This window comes from Anomaloglossus baeobatrachus, chromosome 10, assembly GCF_048569485.1.
Source record: "Anomaloglossus baeobatrachus isolate aAnoBae1 chromosome 10, aAnoBae1.hap1, whole genome shotgun sequence".
NCBI classification, from domain to species: domain Eukaryota; kingdom Metazoa; phylum Chordata; class Amphibia; order Anura; family Aromobatidae; genus Anomaloglossus; species Anomaloglossus baeobatrachus.
Window position 1 is genome coordinate 17290343 of NC_134362.1, and position 19035 is coordinate 17309377.

The window sequence follows — 19035 nt, forward strand, 5'->3', positions numbered from 1 at the left end:
TTTGTTAGCATCTTAGATCGAGGACAGGGAAGACCACTTTATTTAGCAATAGGGACCCCCAGGGCTATCTGTGCACAAGCTTATATCATAGGGACAGAGTTTAATGTATGATGAAGAAAAAGGCGAATACATTAATGGTTCATAATAAAAGGTTTTAAAAAGTAAATTCCATTGCAGCCACGATGGACCGAGCGTATGTGCTTGGTTTAAACAGTCATTCTGTGCTGACAGAGTCCCTTTAAAAGTGACCTCAGCACCACACAGTGTGATAAAACACATCACAGGGATGTAGATCAGGAGAGCGGACTGTCAGTTACTACATGTCTCACACTGGTAATGTCCCCTTTCATTTAAATAAAGCAGATTCTCGTGGAGATGTAAGGGTTGGACATAGATCTCTCTGAGAATCTGCCTTCTGGGCTTATATTAGGGAGACCTGTAAAGACTGACAGTTTGCTCACCTGATCTACATGTGTCACACTGGTAACATCCCTTCATTTACAATAAGCTCTGGAGGTGGATTCTCAGAATTTGCCTTCATGGCTTATATCAGTGAGACATGTAATGACAGAGTCCGCTCTCCTGAACTACATATCTCACACTGGTAATATAGATCTTAGCAGCTCATTACCATTAAGAAAAATATGGATTTCTCAAGAACAATTCATCGGATCGCCTACATCAAGTTATCATATTATTCAGCTTTCTATAATCTGCACCCCATGTAAAAGGATTAGGATGATTGAACCCACTGACAGGTTCCCGTTAAAGGGAAAGTGCGGCGGGGAGGGGGGGGGGGAATGACAGTCAGAGTGAGGCGGGGCGCCCAGCAGAGAGTGTGTGTGTGTGTGTGTGTGTGTGTGTGTGTGTGTGTGTGTGTGTGTGTGTGTGTGTGTGTGTGTGGAGGGGATGACCGGCAGAGTGTGTGTGTGTGAGGGGGGTATGACCGGCAGAGTGTGTGTGTGGGGGGGGGTGACCGGCAGAGTGTGTGTGTGGTGGGGGGGGGTGACTGGCAGAGTGTGTGTGTGGGGGGGGGGGGTGACTGGCAGAGTGTGTGTGTGGGGGGGGGGGGTGACTGGCAGAGTGTGTGTGTGGGGGGGGGGGGGGTGACTGGCAGAGTGTGTGTGTGGGGGGGGGGGGTGACTGGCAGAGTGTGTGGGGGGGGGGGGGGGGTGACTGGCAGAGTGTGTGTGTGTGGGGGGGGGGTGACTGGCAGAGTGTGTGTGTGTGGGGGGGGGGGGGTGACTGGCAGAGTGTGTGTGTGTGGGGGGGGGGGTGACTGGCAGAGTGTGTGTGTGTGGGGGGGGGGGTGACTGGCAGAGTGTGTGTGTGTGTGTGGGGGGGGTGACTGGCAGAGTGTGTGTGTGTGTGTGGGGGGGGTGACTGGCAGAGTGTGTGTGTGTGTGGGGGGGGGGGTGACTGGCAGAGTGTGTGTGTGTGGGGGGGGGGGTGACTGGCAGAGTGTGTGTGTGTGGGGGGGGGGGTGACTGGCAGAGTGTGTGTGTGTGTGGGGGGGGTGACTGGCAGAGTGTGTGTGGGGGGGGGGTGACTGGCAGAGTGTGTGTGGGGGGGGGGTGACTGGCAGAGTGTGTGTGTGTGTGTGTGTGTGTGTGGGGGGGGGGGGGTGACTGGCAGAGTGTGTGTGTGTGGGGGGGAGGGGGGGGGTGACCGGCAGAGTGTGTGTGTGGGGGGGAAGGTGAGGGGGTGACCGGCAGAGTGGGGAACAGCCAGGATCAGTTACGGTGCAATCACCACTGCCTTGCTTACGCCGTGTGCTCCACAAAGATGGCGCTGATCTCCTCCCTCTGCTGTGATCTGGACAGCCCGAGGGGGGGGGGGGGGGGGGGGCGCGCGTCCATTTCACAGCAGACGCCTTCTCTATGTTACAGTATAGGGTCGGAAACCGACCACGGTCTTCTATGCACAGAGAGCTGCCATAAAGGAGGTGAGTTACTGTCGTTACAAACACCAAATCCAAGATGGCCGCCCCCATTGCTTCAGTAAAACTAGAATTAAATAAAAACTAAATAAACAGTGATTTTAATTTTGTATTAAAAATACTTGTTATAATCATTGTTATTAATACAAAAATAAAAAAAGCGACACCTTCCTTTTAAGGTAGAACTTTAACAGTAGGAGTAAAAAATATCCAAACCGCTCTCTCTATATTTAGGCCCTTGGCACACGATGCAGTTTTTAATGCTTTGTTGGTGCAGTTTGTTGCCTAAATCTGCATGTCTATCCTTATCACAGCAGTCTATGAGAATTCTGAAGCGCTGTGCGTACATTGCAGTTTTTGGTGCAGAAAAAAAAAATAGAAAGCATGTGAATTGTTGGGCTTACGTTTTTTTAGCCATTGAATTCACAAAACAAAAAAAAAAAACAAAAAAAGCACACTAAAAGAACGCAAAAGAACGCACTAAAACTGTATGCGGTTTTTGGTGCATTTTTTGGTGCATAAAATTTCTGCAGTGTACACACATACCGCTAGACTGCAAAAATAAATATGATATAATCTGTATGTAACAGCTTGAAAAAATATTCTTCTACAAATAATAAAAAAAACAAACGCCATTTCAATGCGGGAACAAAAAACAAAACATGGCTGCTAAAATATAGAGATAAAGAAATAATGGTGATTAATGCTACACAGGCGGCTCATAAGGAGTTAATCTCATGTCACATGGCAGGCAATATTTAGAGACTACAGACCTTGAGACACAATCACAAGATATTCAGATAAAAACAGAACCATTACTCCAAGGTGCAGAATCTGCAGAATCACACGGTCAGGCTACTTTCACACTTGCGTTCAGCGCAGTTCATCACTATGGAGAATAGCGCAGTCCGTTAACGCACTGCGATATTCTCCATAGACTTGTACGGACAACGTACTGTAATGCAAGTGTCAGCGTTGCATCCGCTGGCCAAGCGTCGTTATTTTGACGCTGCGTCGGGCGGAAGAAACGCAGCATGTAACATTTTTTTGAGCATCGCAATCTATAGGATTTCACTGCGCATGCTTTTTTTTTTTTTTTTTGTTTTTAAATCACAAACTTTATTTTATTTTGTCTCTCGGTGGCAGAACGTTTTCAGCTGAGCGCCCGCCCGCCGGCATGTCAGAGCGCTCAGCTGAGCGCCCGCCCGCCCGCCGACGAGATTGCTCAGCTGAGCGTTCACAATAGTCTGCTGCTGGTAAAACTGTAAAGAAGAAGAAAAAAATAAATAAATAAATAAAAAAAAAAAAAAAAGCTTTCCGTTGTTTTGTACGATCCGTAGCATCAGTTGTGCCACTATATGCAACGCATCCGTTACATCCGTCACACAACGCAATGCAACGGATGCCGCACAACGCAAGTGTGAAACTAGCCTTAGATGTGATCTATCGACTTATTCCTGAAAACAAGCAAACAATTCCTTAAAGGGGCAGTATCATTGACTTTAATGAGGCTAAACTGATACTTTGTATCAAGTTATAACTGACACTTTTTAAATTAATCTCCAGGTGTCCGCTGGGCATCTCCCATTTAGGTTTGATTGACAGCTCTTTGCTGCATCATCCAACGTTTTGTTTTTGCAAAGAGGTTAATCGATGCCATGATGGGAGTGGTTGCTGCCGCTGTCAAGACACTTTCCTGCCCATTGGATCATTTACAAAAGAGGAGATTTGGGGGGGGGGATTTTGGGAGTTTTTCAGATCTTTCTTGCACCCACTGCTCTACTTGGAATGTTCTGAAGCTTCTTTCTTGCTCGTAGTAATTTTTCCTCTCCTCCTATCAACAGCCATAACTTTTTTATTTTTCCACTAACATTTGAAGTGTTTTGAATTTTTTTTTATTATTATTATTTTACCATCTTTTGTGCTGAAAGACAGATAAACCCCACCCCCCCCAAAAAAACGCCAAGTGGGGTGAAAACTACCAATTTTGCCACTGTTTTTGGGTTTATTGTCACGCCGTCCATAGTACAGCACAAATGCCCTTTGAAGAGCATTCTCCAGGCCAGAATGATTACAGTGAAACCCCAAATGTTTAAGGTTGTTTTTTTTTTATTTTACAGTGCCTTGCGAAAGTATTCAGCCCCCTTGAATTTTTCAACCTTTTCCCACATTTCAGGCCTCAAACATAAAGATATAAATGTTAATGTTCTGGTGAAGAATCAACAACAAGTGGACACAATTGTGAAGGTGAACGAAATTTATTGCTTATTTTAATCTTTTTTAAAAAATAAATAACTGAAAATTGGGGCGTGCAATATTATTCATCCCCTTTACTTTCAGTGCAGCAAACTCACTCCAGAAGTTGATCTGAATGATCCAATGTTGTCCTAAATGACTGATGATGATAAATATAAGCCCCTGTGTGTAATCAAGTCTCCGTATAATGCCCCTGCTCTGTGATAGTCTCATGTTCTGTGTAAAGCGCAGAGAGCATCATGAAGACCAAGGAACACAACAGGCAGGTCCGCGATACTGTTGTGGAGAAGTTTAAAGCTGGATTTGGTTACAAAAAGATTTCCACAACTTTAAACATCCCAAGAAGCACTGTGCAAGCGATCATATTGAAATGGAAGGAGAATCCTATCACTGCAAATCTACCAAGACCCGGCCGTCCATCCAAACTGTCATCTCACACAAGGAGAAGACTGATCAGAGATGCAGCCAAGAGGCCCATGATCCCTCTGGATGAACTGCAGAGATCTACAGCTGAGGTGCGAGAGTCTGTCCATAGGACAAAAATCAGTCATACACTGCACAAATCTGGCCTTTATGGAAGAGTGGCAAGAAGAAAGCCATTTCTCAAAGATATCCATAAAAAGTGTTGTTTAAAGTTTGCCACAAGCCCCTGGAGACCCCAAACATGTGGAAGAAGGGGCTCTGCTCAGATGAAACCAAGATCAAACTATTTGCGCACAATGCCAAACGATATGTTTGGTATAAAAGCAACACAGCTCATCACCCTGAACACACCATCCCCACTGTCAAACATGGTGGTGGCAGCATCATGGTTTGGGCCTGCTTTTCTTCAGCAGGGACAGGGAAGATGGGTGAAATTGATGGGAAGATGGATGGAGCCAAATACAGGACCATTCTTGAAGAAAACCTGTTGGAGTCTGAAAAAGACCTGAGACAGGGACGGAGATTTGTCTTCCAACAAGACAATGATCCCAAACATAAAGCAAAATCTACAATGGAATGGTTCACAAATAACCGTATCCAGGTGTTAGAATGGCCAAGTCACTGTCCAGACCTGAACCCAATCGAGAATCTGTGGAAAGAGCTGAAAACTGCTGCTCACAAACGCCTCCATCCAACCTCACTCAGCTCCAGCTGTTTACAAAGGAAGAATGGGTGAGAATTTCAGCCTCTCCATGTGCAAAACTGATAGACACATACCCCAAGAGACTTGTGCTGTAATCGCAGCAAAAGGGGGCGCTACAAAGTATTCACTTACAGGGGATGAATAATATTGCACGCCACAATTTTCAGTTATTTTTTTTAAAAAAAAGTTTAAAATAAGCAATACATTTTGTTTAACTTCACAATTGTGTCCACTTGTTGTTGATTCTTCACCAGGACATTAAAGGGAACCTGTGACCTAGAATATGCGGTCTGACCTATCAGCAGACGCATGTGTGCCCTAATTACACCTCCCTACCCATCCCTGTGTTTATAAAATTGTATAATATGAAAGTAATAAAAAACGTTTTTTTACCTTCATATTTCCTATGTAAATTAGAGTTTCTGGTCACAGGAGCGGCACCTTTCCCTATGGGCGTCTGCATACTTTCCGTGGTATCATGCCCCTGTGGGCGTGATACCATGGAGTCACATGAGTGACGTCCCCGTCGCTCATTCTATCCTGCGTACGTTTGTACTTACCATTGAGGCGGCTTCTCTTCCGGGTTCTCCTTGTCAGTTTCAGACGCTCACTGCGCATGCACAGCGTGCGTCTGAAGCCGGCACATGAACACCCGGAAAAGAAGCCTGCCACAATGAGCGACGGATGACGTCGCTCATGTGACTCCATGGTATCACGCCCACAGGGGCGTGATGCCACGGAAAGTATGCAGACGCCCATAGGGCAAGGCCCTGTGACCATAAACTCTAATTTACAAAGGAAATATGAAGGTAATAAAACATTTTTTTATTACTTTCATATTACACAATTTTACAGCACAGGGATGGGTAGGGAGGTGTAATTAGGGCACTCATGTGTCTGCTGATAGGTCAGAACGCATATTCTAGGTGACAGGTTCCCTTTAACATTTTTATCTTTATGTTTGAAGCCTGAAATGTGGGAAAAGGATGAAAAATTCAAGGGGGCTGAATACTTTCGCAAGGCACTGTATATTTTGTTAAAAATAAAATTCTGAACTTTGAAAGAGCGACAGACCCCCGCGCGCCACACACTGAGGGGGCAGGCAGAGAGCGACAGGCCCCGCACCACACACGGAGGGCGCGTAGAGAGCGACAGACCCCGCACCACACACGGAGGGCGCGTAGAGAGCGACAGACCCCGCACCACACACGGAGGGCGCGTAGAGAGCGACAGACCCCGCACCACACACGGAGGGCGCGTAGAGAGCGACAGACCCCGCACCACACACGGAGGGCGCGTAGAGAGCGACAGACCCCGCACCACACACGGAGGGCGCGTAGAGAGCGACAGACCCCGCACCACACACGGAGGGCGCGTAGAGAGCGACAGACCCCGCACCACACACAGAGGACAGGTAGAGAGCGACAGACCCCGCACCACACACGGAGGACAGGTAGAGAGCGACAGACCCCGCACCACACACGGAGGACAGGTAGAGAGCGACAGACCCCGCACCACACACGGAGGACAGGTAGAGAGCGACAGACCCCGCACCACACACGGAGGACAGGTAGAGAGCGACAGACCCCGCACCACACACGGACGACAGGTAGAGAGCGACAGACCCCACACCACACACGGACGACAGGTAGAGAGCGACAGACCCCGCACCACACACGGAGGACAGGTAGAGAGCGACAGACCCCGCACCACACACGGAGGACAGGTAGAGAGCGACAGACCCCGCACCACACACGGAGGACAGGTAGAGAGCGACAGACCCCGCACCACACACGGACGACAGGTAGAGAGCGACAGACCCCACACCACACACGGACGACAGGTAGAGAGCGACAGACCCCGCACCACACACGGAGGACAGGTAGAGAGCGACAGACCCCGCACCACACACGGAGGACAGGTAGAGAGCGCCGGATCCTGATGTACAGGAATGTTTTCTAGATTTCATCATCAGTTCATCCCACAATGGTGACAGTGCAGACTATTGTTCCTACAGAATATGGCAGAAAGTTCAGGACTGTGGACACAACGGCGTAAACACCACAGTACAGTGATGAGACAATACATGGCACGTGGTTCCTCTTTATATAAACGGACGTGTGACTAAAAACAGATAAGTCCCCGGGATCTAAGATAAATATATCGGGCCGAGATACAGCCCCAGTAAGTGTGTGTTCACATGCTGCAGATTTGTTTGCAGTTTTTCTGCCCCCAAAACTGCATCTCTTGGCAGGAAAAACGCTGCAAAAAAAACCCCCTAACACAAAACACGCATTTTCTGCTGTTTTTTTTATGCATTGATAGAAACGCAGGAAAAAAAAATCTCCACAGCGTGTGAATACAGCCTAGGCTATGCTCACACAGGGCGTTTTTGCAGCATTTTTAGTATGGTTTTTCCGTCTGTTTTATGCAGTCCCATGCTAATAAAACGCTGTTTTACAATCCCAGCAAAGTCTATGAGAGTCTTGAAATTGCACACACTGACTTTTGTCAAATACTTACAATTTTGCAACGTTTTTGAATTAATGGACGTCAATTCTTTGCTGTGTTTTTTTCTGTGGGTCTTGAAAAACTGCTGCAAATCCGCACCAAACCCACAGAATTCCTGCCACAAGATCAGGATTTGGTCAGGGGGGAAAACTGCTGCAAAAACGCCCGGTGTGAACATCGCCTAACAACTAATAAACACGGGTGGGGCTGTTTTTGGAAGACAGCGGTCCCTTCTATCTGGTCTCATGATACTGGATACAAGACATATGAACTATGAAGGCCGGTGAAGATCATTGCCACAGACGAGGACAGTGACAGCAATGCCCTGCAGCCAGGAGGGAGCAGCCGCATCAGGGGCACAATATGGGCATTGCTGCCCCTCTCCAGGGGCCATGACACCTCCCTCCTCCCGGCATTACAGGCTGAAGACAAATATAGCACAAAGCAAGCCCCTCTCCCCTCCCCACCCAGGCGTCCTGTGCACTGCCCAGCAATGCCCTGCATATAATGCCCAGCAATGCCCTGCATATAATGCCCAGCAATGCCCTGCATATAATGCCCAGCAATCCATACAGCCCTGCACATAATGCCCAGCAGCAGCAGTGTATACAGACCTCCCCGCCTGTGTCCTCTGTGCTGTGAGGCTCCTCTCCTCTGATCCACACTAACCCATCCCCCTCCACTCTGTAGGCGGGGACCACATGTTAACCCTTCACTGACAGAGAAATCTGCCTAAACTAATCCCATTATTCCAGGTCCGCTACCAAGTGCGTAAATCGTCAGTGTATGTATATATAATATACAGCTGTGTATATCCGCTAGAATTTAACCCCGTGCTTTACAGTTATTCAACAAAAAAACTTCTTGTGTTAAAGTGAATAGAGCTGGAAGCTACAGGTCATTAATAGGAGCTGTGATTGGTTGCTATAGGCAACGGGGATATTCTTAGTATAAGAAGCTTGTGTGTGAGGTAATATGATATCAGTGGAAAGATGGAGAGAGACAGACAGAGACAGACAGACTGAGAAAGACAGAGAGACAGACAGACAAAAACAGACTGAGACAGAGAGACAGACAGACTGAGAGAGACAGACAAAGAGACAGACAGAGATAAAGACAGACTGAGACGGAGAGAGAGACAGACAAAGACAGACAGACTGAGAGAGACAGACAAAGAGACAAAGACAGACTGAGACAGAGAGAGACAGACAAAGACAGACAAAGAGACAGACAAAGACAGACAGACAGACTGAGAGAGACAGAGACACAGAGAGACAGACAAAGAGACAGACAGACAAAGACAGACAGACAGAGAGACAGAGAGAGAGAGAGACAAAGAGATAAAGACAGACAGACTGAGAGAGACAGACAGACAGAGAGGGACAGACAAAGAGACAAACAAAGAGAGACAGAGAGAGAGACACAGAGAGAGAGAGACAGATAGACAAAGACAGACAAAGAGAGAGACAAAGACAGACAGAGAGACAGACAAACTGAGAGAGACAGACAGACAAAGAGACAGACAAAGACAGACTGAGACAGAGAGAGACAGAGAGAGACAGAGAGACAGACAGTCAAAGAGACAAAGACAGACAGAGACAGACAGAGACAGACCGAGACACAGAGAGAGACCGAGAAAGAGACAGAAAGAGACACAGAGAAAGACAGAGAGACAGACAGGGAAAGAGACAAAGAGAGAGAGGGAGAGACACAGGGAGAGAGGGACAGAGAGGAAAGAGACATACAGAGACAGAGAGAGAGACAGAGAGAGAAGGAGAGACACACACACAGAGGGAGAGACACAGAGAAATAGAGAGACACAGAGAGAGACAGAGACAGAGGCAGACGGATAGAGGCAGACAGGGAAAGAGACAGAGAGAGAGACATAGACAGAAAGAGACAGAGACAGAAACAGAGAGGTACGGATAGAGACAGACAGAGACAGACAGAGAGAGATACATAGAGACACTTAGTTACTACCTCGGGCAACGCTGTGCACTACAGCTAGTATATATATATATATAGCTATAAAGAAAATTCAACAAAGACTTGGAGACACCGGGGCTGTAATAAAACTTCTTCTTTATTTGTGATATCCATAAAAGTAAACACGACCCACAAGGCTCAGGAACAACAAAGTGTGGTTATCAGGAGATGTGGTTAGGTCGTGAGGAAGGCGCACAAGGCCGCCGAAACGCATAGTCCCATCTGCGGTATCTCCTGCTCACCATACATTGTTGTTCCTATATATATTTCAGCCACAGATGTGCAGCCTTTAGTGTACATTTTCCATATAAAGTCGCCTTTCAGTGTACATTTTCCATATAAAGTCGCCTTTCAGTGTACATTTTCCCTATAAAGTCGCCTTTCAGTGTACATTTTCCCTATAAAGTCGCCTTTCAGTGTACATTTTCCCTATAAAGTCGCCTTTCAGTGTACATTTTCCCTATAAAGTCTACCAGTGAGCGCCTGATGCTGTTACAGCCAGATACACGGAGAGCGCAGCACATGTGCTGGGAGCCGCACCGCACCCATCTGTTCTTGTTGTTGGGGTTCAGCTTCAAGATGTTTTCCAGTTTTGGAAATTCCCAGTTCCTGGGTTTTAAAAACAAAATTCTGCTTTACTCAGCTTTGCTAAAGAACATTTGGATGTTGGAAGCGCGTCGCTTTTATTGCATCATGTTTTTTTAATTTTTAGTCCTTTTTGTAATAAAGTTTTCAGAATTTTATTGAACTGAACCTTCCCATTTTTTCATTTCATTGGTCAATGTGCTTTACTCCCCCTCCCATGGTCCAGGACTCCGTCTCTGCCACTGCTTTCAATGCCTGTTATTGTCAACAGCGCTGCAGCCAATCAGTGACATCAGCAGCTTGGCTGTCCATTCAGGCAGAATCGCTGAAGTCAGTTATTAACTGCAGCGCTGCAGCCAATCAGTGACATCAGCAGCTCAGGCTGTCCACTCGAGCATAGCTGCTGCACTCAGTTATTGGCTGCAGCGCTGCAGCCAATCAGTGACATCAGCAGCTCAGGCTGTCCACTCGAGCATAGCTGCTGCACTCAGTTATTGGCTGCAGCGCTGCAGCCAGTGACATCAGCAGCTCAGGCCGTCCACTCGGGCAGAGCTGCTGCACTCAGTTATTGGCTGCAGCCAATCAGTGACATCATCAGCTCAGGCCGTCCACTTAGGCAGAGCTGCTGCACTCAGTTATTGGCTGCAGCGCTGCAGCCAATCAGTGACATCAGCAGCTCAGGCCGTCCACTCAGGCAGAGCTGCTGCACTCAGTTATTGGCTGCAGCGCTGCAGCCAATCAGTGACATCAGCAGCTCAGGCCGTCCTCTTGGGCAGAGCTGCTGCACTCAGTTATTGCAAAAAAATGTAGCAAGAAAATATACTTTATGTCGTGTGGCCACCATCAGTTTTTGTCACTGTATTTTTACTGCACATGTTTAGTATTTGGCGTAGAAAGTTCTGCTCCATTTCTGCATCTCTCAGCAGGAAAAAGCTGAAAAACTTGGGTGAAATCTGCAGCAAAAACGCTGCACTAATTGACAAGCTGCTAAAGGCAGACAAAGAGTAGCCAGGGTCCAGGGCAGAGGCGGAGGACCCCAGTATACGATGTATCACCTGACATGTTGCATGATCACTTTTGATAGGTCGGTGATTAACACACGGGCTCTGGTGCAGATCTGTAGATGCAAAACAATAGACGCTATTTTTTTCCCCTATACATAACAAAGCTCTATACATAATAGAGCAGGGGTGGGCGATGGGAGAGCGTGACTGGTGCAGGGGCCGAACCAACAGGCTAAAATTAATTCTGCTCAATATTAATATTAACATATTATTTTATGTTAATATTGTATCACTTAATACTGAGCAGAAATATTTATGACGACACTCCCAATATACAGTAGGAGCCCCCAACAGCCCCCTATGTAAAGTAGGAGCCCCCACATAGCCTCCTATATGCAGTATGAGCACAAACAAAGCACTCCCTATATACAGTAGGAGCCCCGTGATAGCCCCTTATATACAGTATGAGCCCCCACATAGCCTCCTATATACAGTAGGCGCCCCACATAGCCTCTTATATACAGAAGGAGCCCTCACATAGCCCCCTATATAGAGGTTAAGCCCCCACATAGGCACTTATATACAGTATTATCCCCCACATAGCCTCCTATATACAGATTGAGCCCCATATAGGCCCCTCTATACAGTATGAGACCCTACATAGCCCCTATATACAGATTGATCCCCCTATCTACAGTATGAGCAACCACATAGACCCCTATATATAGTTTGAGCCCTCAAATGGCCCCTTATATACAGTATAATAATGATATTTATTCACTTATATAGAGATATTAATTCCACAGCGCTTTACATACATCAGAAACACTGTCCCCATTGGAACTCACAATCTACATTCCCTATCAGTATATTTTTGGAGTGTGGAAGGAAACCAGAGGAAACACGTAAACATGGGGAGAACATACAAACTCCTTGCAGATGTTGTCCTTGGTGGGATTTGAACCCAGGACCCCAGTGCTACAAGACTGCAGTGCTAACCACTGAGCCACCACAAGACTGCAGTGCTAACCACTGAGCCACTGTGCTGCCCTCACATAGCCCCCTATATAAAGTATTAGCCCCACATAGCTCCCTATATACAACATGAGCCCCACACAGCCCTCTATACACAGTATGAGACTCCACATAGCTCTCTATGTACAGTATGAGCCCCTATACACAGTATGGGCCCCCAACATAGCTCCCTATATGGGATGGGCCCTCACACATCCCATACACATATTAAAAAAAAGAACTACTTACCTTGCTCCTATTTTCCATTTTCTGCTTTGGTCCCCAAATATCCACTTCTTGTTTCTAGTGTGTACATGTTGGCGCCCGCGGTTGATAACATGATTGTGTCAGCACGTCGCAGTAAAGGTGACTGTAGCCCCCATGGAGCTGCACTGCTATTCTGTACTGCCATCAGGGGAGCTCCAGGTAAGCTCCCTGCCCAGAGATCTGCGCCGCTAATGGTGGCGCACAATCATTGCAACAGGGGTGAACAATATTTTTGCTCTGCATTACCATACTTAACCAATCCCAAAGCCCGCAAAAAATGTAAAGAGGTGCTAACATGAATACATCACCAGAACCACCATCAGTACATTAATAAGGCAACAAAAGCAAGTTATGAGTATTTGATGAGAAACACGATAACTTACACTGAGTTTTTGGTTTAGAACTCACCAAATCCTCCTCATAATCTCAAAACTCTAAGTTCTGAGGGTTTTTAAAGTTCTAGCATAGCCATGAAGCATATTTCCAATTGCTACAAGTGTACAAGTTCCATAGCACTGTTAGCACATAAATGCAGCACCAGGACAACCTTCAGTACATGAACGCAGCACCAGAAACACCATCAGTAGATGCAGCACCATCATGCATTTTCAATCTAATTTGCATAAGGCTTTTTTGCTAGATTTCTAGGTCTAATTTTTATTGGCGGACACGTGTACACTTATACAGCTGTACCACTACTTCCATATGTAAGAATGTGCTGACAGGTTCCCTTTAAGGTGTTATTGATCAAGTGATCCATTGGTTGGACTGTAATAGAGTCAGACGTGGTGAGAATAAGTATGTGTACCCACAATAGCTAAGTGAGCGGATAACGTTTACCTAACTATTGCTCCACCACCTGCCTTGACGTTGGTTGTGGACTGACGCCTCTGCATCCTCGGCGGTACTGTTAGAATTAGATGTAAGGTGTGGTATGGTAGCGACAGTAACTGTACCGCCAAACATTCAGGAGCTTCACTTGCTTTATGTAGCAAACCTAACCCTTGAACAGTTGCAAAACTTTAGTATAACTCACTCTCGGATAAAGCTACTGGGGTCCAGAGGACACTGATCCCACCACTAATCCCCCAGAAGGTCCATTAGCACTGAAGATGGCCAAACGCTATGTGACTAACTCATTAGCACAGCTTCCTCTGCCTCCGGAGATTTCACAAGGCTGCGCCAGCATCTTGTTTTTTAAGTGCAATGTTTGCTACCTTTCTTAAGAAATTTTTCCTGACCACCCAAAGTGGGTGCAGTTTCTCAACACCAACTGGAAAACACAGTGCACAGACTTTTGCAAGGGATGCACCCCACCTGTTAAGATTAATGCTTCTGTAAAACATTGTGTAACCGCAGCAGAATGTACGTGCAATTCCAAGAGGAAACAAACATGTTCTTCTCGATAAGATAGAAATTACTTTTAACAACATAGTTACCCTCGTGAATCAACAATCTTCCATACACAGATGATACAACATTGATAGCAACAAGCGTAGATGGAATGAAGGACTTGTTATGGAGGTCAAGATGGAAAGCTCAGACATGGGAATCCTACTCAATACAAAGAAGAAAAAAAATATTGACTACTGCCAGGTTACACTGAGAAACATTTGAGATGGATGGCAACGAACTGGAAGTTATAAAGGACTTCAACCTTCTTGGATCAATTATCACTCAGGATGCAGCAAAGACACCACAAGTCCATAGAAGAGTTATGGGCAAATCAACAATGATGTCACTGAACAAGGTCCTCAACTGAGGAACATTTAACTGGTGACGAAGACATGGCTCGTACATAGTCTAGTCTCGTCTTGTACATAGTCTGGTCTCGTCTTGTACATAGTCTGGTCTCGGCTTGTACATATAGAACCGATATATAGAAAAACAGCCAACAACCAATAAAATAATTATTTCTTTATTAATGACATAATTAAAAACAATATTTTAGCAAGGAAAATGGTGACAGGAGAAAGCCTATGGCACGGTACAAATTTATAATAAACCAATAAATATTTAAATAGACAATTTGGCATTCCCCTGACGAAGGTACGCCGAAACACGTGTAGGGTTGGAGACTGCCTACACACGGTTCTGATGGCCTCAGGTATATCCATGTAGATTACATTTGCTTGCTTGCTTGCATTATGCATGTTATATGTTCCATTTGACTCAGCATTTGTGGACTTTACCCCAGTGGCTAGCTTGGGTGTCCTTGCACGTGGCCATGCATTGAACTTACTGCCATAATATATATTATTACTAACTATAGTGCACTTTATTATTGAACACTTTATTAGTACTCTTTGTGCACTTTATGTTTGTCTTATAGCACATGCCCTTTATATTTATTGATTTGTATTGGCATTATATGGCAGTATTTTTCTATGCATGCCCTCCTGTTCTGATCCCTTGCTGCCATCTGGTGGCCTTTTTCTAAAATTACATTGTCTATTTAAATATTTATTGGTTTATTATAAATTTGTACCGTGCCATAGGCTTTCTCCTGTCACCATTTTCCTTGCTAAAATATTGTTTTTAATTATGTCATTAATAAAGAAATAATTATTTTTTGGTTGTTGGCTATTTTTCTATGTATCGGTTCTATATTTATATAATAGCCTATTTATTGATAGTTGGGGTGTATTTATATTTATGTATGGTGATAGTTTTTTAACACACTATATTGCACTCTCCACTTTGGCATTAATCGGTTTAGCTTCGGCTTGTACATAGTCTGGTTTCGGCTTGTACATAGTCTGGTCTCAGCTCGTAAATAGTCTGGTCTTTTCTATAGTCACATATGGATGCAAACCCTGGACAATAAAAAAACAAGACAGAAGAAGAATAAACGCCTTCAAAATGTGGAGCTGGAGAAGGATGTTATCAATACCATGGATGGCAAGAAAATCAAACAAATCAATTTTGGAACAAATCAAGCCAGACATGTCACTCAAAGCAAGGATCACCAAGCTATGACTCGTCTATACATCATACAAAGAGAGCAATCACTCTAGAAGGACCTCATGGTCTGAAAAATAGAAAGAACAAGGCGAAGAGGACGACCAGCAATCCGATGTCTGGATACAATCAAGATGATGGCAGAGAAGACCCTGGTGACCTTTCTAGGCTGCACAAGATTGATCTTCTTGCAGAGTGTTCATCCATCAAGTCGCCATGGCTCGAGACTGAGCTGAAGGCCGTTAAATAAATAAATACAGTACTCCAAATACACAGATACATGTTTAGATTGCACAAAATATGCAGCCTAAATTTACCAGTGCTGCAGATTTGCATGTCAAATTTATGCAAAGGATGAAATTCAGAGCAAATGCACAGCAATTTTGTAATGAAATCTGCAGCGGTTTTTGCCTCTGCAAATTTTCTGTTGTGTAAATAAAAGTGAATCTGTCACCAGTTTTTTGCACCCTAATCTGAGAGCAGCATGATGTAGGGACAAAGATCCGGATTCCAGCGGTGTGTCACTTACTGGACTGCTTACTGTAGTTTTGATAAAATCACAGTTTAATCAGCAGGAGATTATCATTACAGGACTACTTGGTCTCTGCAGAAAGTCCAGCATACTATTCAGCTCTGTATAACTGCTAGATCTGCAGCAGAGAAAACACTGATTTTATCAAAATGACAGCAAACAGCTCAATAAGTGACACATCGCTGGAATCAGGGTCTCTGTCTCTACATTATGCTGCTCTCAGATGGGGGAGCAAAAGCCTGGTGACAGATTCCCTTTAAATAGTGGCTATGCCATGTAGGAACATGCCCCAAATTATTCACTCCTCATTTAGAAATTTGACCAGTCCTATACAGACCTATTTCATTATTACATTTGTGCTTTTTTTGTCCATTTTTCTCTTAATTTGCGTCTTTGATAAAAGTATTTTTATACGTGTTTGTCATTTTTTTAACGTTTGCATGGGCTTCGTGTTTGGTTTCCAGACGTTTTGTGACCAGCATCAAAAGTTGTAAAAATTTTGCACATATTACTCTACTGTCCCCATGGATTGATATATGCCCTTGACAATTTTGCAAAAAAATGTTGTGGCATTTTAGTGGGACATGTAACTTTTTGCTCTAAAAAAGTGCAAAAAAAACAGGTAAGAGACAAGAAAAAGAGATGTAAGAAAAAATGCAAACGATGAATCGAGCGCAAAGTATTTATTTATGTGTCGCAAGTTCTCCGGGGTCTTCGGTGACGTCTCACAATTTGTCTGAATCCTAAAGTCCACGCAACAGCGTACCTCTCCGGTAGTGATGAGTGAGCGTGCTCGCCACGGCATATTACTCACTCGAGCATCAGTTTAAAAGTTTCCCATTGGCTTCCATTGTACTCGGTACTCAAGTCACGCCTGAGAACCCCAATGCTGGATGGAATGGTGACCATGCTTCTCTGGACCTCAGTCATTCACATCTGACCTCAGGTGACCATCACACACTTCAATACTTGGCAACTATCCAAAAAGGGCTGTAACTGTCCAAAATTTTCAGATACACTCCTGATAAGGGATGGGGTTTATACATTCTTCCCAAATATGGGTGTTCCCACTAGGGCCGGGGGCGTTCCATAGTGGGACTGAGGAGAAAGGGAACCTGTCAGCAGATTTGGGGCCTATAAGCTGCGGCCACCACCAGTGGGCTCTTATATACAGCATTCTAACATGCTGTATATAAGAGCCCAGGCCGCTGTGTAGGACGTAAAAGTCACTTTATAATACTCACCTAAGGGGCGGTGCGGTGCAGACTGGTCGGATGGGTGTCTCCGTTCTCCGGTGCCGGCGCCTCCTCTTTCGGCCATCTTTGTTCTCCTTGTTCTGAAGCCGGGGTGCATGACGCGTCCTACGTCATCCACACTCGCCGGCACTGAAGTCCAGCGCAGGCGCACTTTGACTTGCCCGTTCAGGTGAAAGTATTGTAGTGCAACTGCACAGGACCTCAATGTCGGCTAGTGTGGATGACGTAGGACTTATCATGTAATCCCCGTATGGCCCCAGCCTAAAGCTGTGTGTATGTGTGTGTGTCCGCTAAAAGAATCTGCACCGTCGCATTTACAATCAGAACATTTTGCACAGATGCCTTATTTGACTCAGAGAACGTCATAGACTATGTTTTGAGGGGAAATTTTATCCCCGCACTTTACAGTTAATCGCCAAAAACCCGTCTCCATTAAAGTCAATAGAGCTGGAAGCCACAATGCAGCCAGAACTTCAGAAGAACGTTGACATGTCACAATGCAGCCAGGGAAAGAGACAGCCAGGGAAAAAGATAGACAGAAACAGCCAAGGAAAGAGACAGACAGAGACAGACAAGGAAAGAGACAGACAAGGAAAGAGACAGACAAGGAAAGAGACAGACAGGGAAAGAGACAGACAGAAAAAGAGACAGACAGGGAAAGAGACAGACAGGGACAGACAAGGAAAGAGACAGACAGGGAAAGAGACAGGGAAAGAGACAGACAGGGAAAGACAAACAAGGACAGGCAAGGAAAGAGACAGACAGAGGCAGACAAGGAAAGAGACAGACAGGGAAAAAGACAGAGACAGACAGGGAAAGAGACAGAGACAGACAGGGAAAGAGACAGAGACAGACAGGGAAAGAGACAGAGACAGACAGGGAAAGAGACAGAGACAGACAGGGAAAGAGACAGAGACACACAGGGAAAGAGACAGAGACAGACAGGGAAAGAGACAGAGAAAGAGACAGACAGGGACAGACAAGGAAAGAGACAGACAGACAAGGAAAGAGACAGACAAAGATACAGACAGACAAAGACAGACAGACAAAGACAAACACAGATAGACACAGACAAAGAGACAGACACAGACAAAGAAACAGACAGGGATAGACACAGAAAGAGACAGACAGGGAAGAGACAGAGAGACAGATAAAGAGACAGACAGGGAAAGAGAGAGACAGAGACTGGGAGAGAGACAGTTACTATCCCAAGCAATGCCTGGTAATACAGCTGGTATTACATAAATTAAAAAAAAAATAATATAAAGAACTTACAGAGATAGACACGTTCACAATCTTCCTCTTCAGGAAATGTGCCGGAGAATGTACAGGGAAAGGTATGAGCTCGGGCACGCCCGAATCTTGGGAACTCACAGTCGTCGTTTAGAGGAAGCTTGAGAACCCAATCCAACCTGCTGAGAATGTTATCACAAAGCCGAAAAATATCCCCCTCCCCCCTCCCCCTATGACAACCAATTGTTCTTCATAATAATAAGAACATATCTGGAGCTTTCATGAATGTCAGTGTGTGTCAGAGGTAAAGCTCCTCTCACACTACATTGTGAATTGTGTAGTTTCACATTTTCTTTTTTAAGGTG

The 19035-nt window shown here is 45.3% G+C and overlaps 1 protein-coding gene across 2 annotated transcripts in view; it reads right to left on the bottom strand.

The window, feature by feature from the left end:
- LOC142255135 (CD59 glycoprotein-like) overlaps window positions 1-18787 on the bottom strand; it is a 31311-nt gene extending 12524 nt beyond the window's left edge. The window contains exon 1 of one of the 2 annotated variants that reach the window (XM_075326598.1): window positions 18713-18787. The gene's annotated coding sequence lies outside the window, so the exon portion shown is untranslated. Of the gene's footprint in view, window positions 1-8446; window positions 8522-18712 lie in introns of those variants that run through there. The other variant, XM_075326597.1, reaches the window with a different exon arrangement.
- Window positions 18788-19035: the final 248 nt, after the last annotated feature.